Below are 4,802 nucleotides of genomic sequence, written 5' to 3'. Positions count from 1 at the left end.
TCCAGCCCCCACCCTCCAGCCTCCACCCTCCAGCCCCCACCCTCCAGCCTCCTTGGGCACCCCCAGCCCCCCGCCTGTGGACTCCAGGTCTGAGGGGCTCATCAAGATGCACCTGGAAGTTCCAGAATGTCGTCCAAACACGTTCGTCAGGTTCTGGAAGAAAACCAGGGCAGGTGCTGCGGAGAGAAAGGAGACGTGTCTGGAAAGCCAACTTCCTCCCTGCACACGGAGCACAAAGGACTCAAAGAAGCAATTCAAAGAAAACACTCCGAATGGCTAAAATAAAACAAAGTGTAATTCAGCTGCGCACACAAGCAAATGCTCACCTCCACCAATACTTTGGAACGATAAATGAGTACTGCGACGCGGGTTTCCATCCATGTTGACAAAGTTATCGGGACGATTACTGCTGATTCTCAGGAAATAATTACTGGTGGACACGCAATAGATTATGTGCTGGACTGTGTATGAGTGTCATTTACAGTAGTGAAGAAATCAAAGTAGCCTGTACGTCTAACGGGGAATGACGTTAAGTAAATTATTGTAAATCCATCACATGAAGTACTCTTTAGGCATTTAGATATCTAAATGGTACATTTAAAATGTCTAAATGCTACCTTAAAACATCCTGTAAATAAGTACCTACTGACATAAAAATGACTATAGAATAGTATTAGTTGATAAGGAAAAAATACAAATTTAAAAATAAATAGTATATACATGTGGTAGAAATGCATTTGTGTTAAATGTACGTATGCGTATGTGTGTGTGTGCACCGTGTATACTCACATTCACAACACACACACATATACGATAAAGATACTTCATATTTTGAGAGAGAGAGAGAGCGCGGGGGAGGGACAGAGAGGGCGTGTGCGCGGGAGAGAATCACAAGCGGGCTCCACCTGTCAGCACAGAGCCCCGTGCGGGACTCGAACTCACCAACCAGGAGATCACGGCCTGAGCCGAAATCAAGAATCGGAACCCTAACCGACTAAGCCACCCGGCTGCCCCAAAAAGATGCTTCTTAAGGGAAGTTTTTTTTTTGTTAAAGACCTGATGCCCAGGCTACAACCAATCAAATCATCATGCTCACTTCAGGGCGGGACGAGCCTCAGTGGAAGCTCCTGTGACTCCAGTCCCGCCCGGTCTACCCTCCCCTTCCCCCCTCCAGAGTCAAAGCGCTGTTTTCCGAAGTGGCTCCAATCTCCTGGAGGCTGGGAGAGGCCCGTGTTGGGCTTACAGCAAAGGAGCCGAGCAGTCCGCTGGGGTCGGGAGTCCGCGCCATCTCTGCGCCAGGCCCGCCTGAGTGAGCCCCTCGGGGTCTCCAGAAGGTTCTGTTGATTGCGTCTTGCTTCATGAAAAGGCGTAAGTAAGGGGGGGTCACAGCCAGAAGGGGACACCGAGCCGCCTTATTTGCAGGACAAGCGAGTCCAGAAGTGTTCAGGGACCAGAATGGCACTGAGTACCTCAATGAGCCCAACATGTAGGGAGACTTGGGGCGAAGAGCTGCCTGCCTCCCACCCGCTGGGGCCCCTCCCAGCTGGGCCACCGGCCAGGACTCCCCCCCACCCGGGGGTTTCTGTGGCTGAGAGCCATGTTATAAAAGACAGATTAACGAAGTCTGATAGTGTGTGTGCCCCATGTGCATGTAGGAGAAACCCGGGAAAACAGAGGGAAACTCCCCGGACGGGCCTGGGCCACCACTTAAACACCATCTCCAGCCCAAGGCGGAAGGAAGCTGTAGGGGGAGGGGGAGGGTCGCCGGGAAGGCCCCGCGAACACGGCCAGGTTTGTCATGCAGATGAAGTCCGGGCCCTCCCGCCCCCGGTTCAGTCCCCTTCCTCTCCGGGGTCACAAATGGAGATTTCCCTTGTAAATGTAAATTTCGTCTCTGTTTCCAGAGCTTCTCAGGGGCCCCCTTGTTACTTAAAAACAAATCAGCTCAAAATAATCCTTTTGCCAAAGAAGAGCTACCCCAGGCTGGCGTATTCAGCTACCCCTCCGTGCCTTCCTGTGACCAGAGCCACGGCCCCCACCGGTCACCACGGCTGCTCCCCCATCTCGGCGGCCCCAGGCTGGCGGACGTGAGGCTCAGGCTGTGTGCGGTGGGAAGGAAGGACGGCAGAACACGCGGAGATCTGGACTCAGGCCTCGAGGCCCTGCGTTTGGGTCGTGGGGCCGGAGTCTCTGACCCCCACCCGCTGCAGCTGTGACGTAGGATACGATTTCCAGGCCGCTCGTGGCTGAGCGTGTGAGCACGGGGTTCACAGCGGCGGATCCCAACCCGGCTGCACTTGACTTCTACCTGTCCCGCCTGCAGAGATGACCCCGTGGGCCCGGGAGCCACGGGAGCCCCAGGACGTCCCAGAGTGACTCCAGCGCGCCCTGGACTCCTGGGAGCTTGCTAGAAATGTAAATAATTCTTCTTCTTCGTCTTCGTCTTCGTCTTCGTCTTCGTCTTCTAACAAGCAAGTAGGGACTATATGCAACCTAAAATTTTCTGCCAAGGAAGTAACTCACAAAATAAAAAATGTCTTTTGGAACAGGAGGTATTTGCCAACAGTAGTTACATGATAAAGGATTAATATAAATATATATAAGAAACACACTACTCAAAGCAAAGAATAATAGTAACAAGCTAAATAAAAATGGATACAGCCCTAAATAGACATTTTGTTAAAAAAATTATATATACAAATGGCCAGAAATACTTGAAAAGATCTTCAACACCATGATAGGGAAATGCACATCAAAACCACTTTGGGGTATCACCTCGCACCTGTAGCTATGTCTGTTATCAATAATTCAGAGCACAAAGCGTGTGGGAGAAAATGAGGGTAAAGAGGAAAAGGGTCCCTGAGTGGGATGCAAACAGCTACAGCCAGTATGAAAAAAGTACAGAACTCCCCCAAAAAACTTAGAAAAGAATCATGGAGGGGCGCCTGGGTGGCTTAGTCGGTTAAGCGTCCGACTTTCGCTTAGGTCATGATCTCGCGGTTCGTGGGTTCGAGCCCCGCGTCGGGCTCTGTGCTGACTGCCAGCTCAGAGCCTGGAGCCTGTTTCAGAGTCTGTGACTCCCTCCCTCTCTGACCCTCCCCTGCTCACGCTGTCTCTCTCTCTCTCTCTCTCTCCTAGAAATAAATAAAAATAAAACATTAATAATCACATTCCAGTACTAGTGAAATGATGTTTGGGCAATAAGCACTGACTATATATACATATAAATCATTTTGTAACCATATATCTGAATTATGTTATCAATACATGTATCTGTTCTAAGTCACATAGTACAAAGGTGATACAATGATATGCAGGCTTTGCAGGTAAGGATTCAGTTACTTTACAAATGTAAACTCTCGAGCTCTACCCTGGACCCACAGAGTTAGAGCCTAGTGCAATCTGTCTCACCCGCACCCCCCTGGTGATTCTGTGGGTGCTGAAATGTGGGGGTCACCGTTTCAGAACAATGGCCCTGCACCCCGACTGCTCATTGGAGCAGAGAGGGAAACATTTGTTTGAAAGCAGTGCTAATGTCTGGACTTCAGAGCGTGAGCCCCGTCCTATTGCTTGGAGGGAAGTCCAGTCGTTCGTGGGTTTTAGAGTTCTCCGGGGTATGAGGCAGGCAGGGGGCTCGGGCGGTTAAGCATCCAACTCTTGGTTTTGGCTCAGATCATGATCTCACGTCCCTGAGTTCGAGCCCCACGTCAGGCCCCACACTGAGCATGGAGCCTGCTTGGGATTCTCTCTCTGCCTCTCCCTCCCTCTCCTTCTCTCTCAAAATAAATAAATATTTTTTTAAAGTTCTCCAGGGTGTCTTAATGCATTCAGGTTTGAAAACCGTATTTTTAAAAAGAAAGATAGTTTCAAGCAGAAGCCTAAAGAAAACACACGTGCATGCACACGGATGCACACACAGATACAGACACACGCACAAACGTACGCTCATGCACACACACAGAAGGACACGTGTGCACAGACACATGTGTGCCTGCACACTTAACACACGCACACATGTGTGCGCACATCACCTGCACAGTTACATGTGCGTGCACACATGCATGCACACCACCTGCACACTTACACACACGTGCACACACTGCCTGCACACTTACACACCCACACACCTGCATGCACGCACACCACCTGCACACTTACACACACGTGCACACACCGCCTGCACACTTACACATCCACACACCTGCATGCACGCACACCACCTGCACACTTACACACACGTGCATGCACACCACCTGCACACTTACACACACGTGCGCACACACCGCCTGGCGCACAGCGGAAGCCCAGGCTGCCTCTCCAGCCTGCTGGGAACTGTTGCGGAATCTATGATGTTTACAACACAACTGCACTCCTCTCTCTCAACAGTGACCTTTGGTTAGGTTGAATCATTTCCTTTGGAAATAAAAGAGAATGCCTCCATTGTTTGTGACAAGTTCCCTTCATCTTTGAAAAAATTTCCCAAACAACTCTTCTCCCGTCTGGAAGCCTCAGGCGCCTCCCGCTGGGTCTGGGCTGGCCCTGGGGACGGCGCATCTGCTGCTGGAAGGCTCGTGGCCTCCCGGGGGCGCTGTCACCCGGGAGCTGAGGGCCCCGTTTCGCGGCGGGGGAGCCGAGGCCCGGACAGCCCGCAAGCGCGGTGTTGGGCGGGCAGAGGGCGGGTCGCGAGCGGGGAGCGGGACCAGCCTCCTGCTGTCTCCTTCGCCTCCGACTTTGCCAGAAGATGGGGCGTGGGCGGCGAGCGTCTCGTGCCCCCCACGCGGCTGGCTCGTGCGCTGGCAAGT

General features: G+C 52.0%; 1 long non-coding RNA gene across 3 annotated transcripts in view; it reads left to right on the top strand.

The window, feature by feature from the left end:
* Positions 1–2,546, top strand: part of LOC144240119 (uncharacterized) — a 16,159-nt gene extending 13,613 nt beyond the window's left edge. For all 3 annotated transcript variants that reach the window (XR_013337599.1, XR_013337598.1, XR_013337597.1), the window contains 2 exons: positions 1,175–1,368; positions 1,905–2,546. This is a non-coding gene — a long non-coding RNA (uncharacterized LOC144240119). The remainder of the gene's footprint in view (positions 1–1,174; positions 1,369–1,904) is intronic.
* Positions 2,547–4,802: the final 2,256 nt, after the last annotated feature.

This window comes from Crocuta crocuta, unplaced genomic scaffold (genome assembly GCF_008692635.1).
Source record: "Crocuta crocuta isolate KB4526 unplaced genomic scaffold, BGI_CrCroc_1.0 scaffold7, whole genome shotgun sequence".
Lineage (NCBI taxonomy): Eukaryota > Metazoa > Chordata > Mammalia > Carnivora > Hyaenidae > Crocuta > Crocuta crocuta.
Note: the sequence above shows the minus strand (reverse complement) of the source record. Positions and strands in the feature narration are given on the sequence as shown.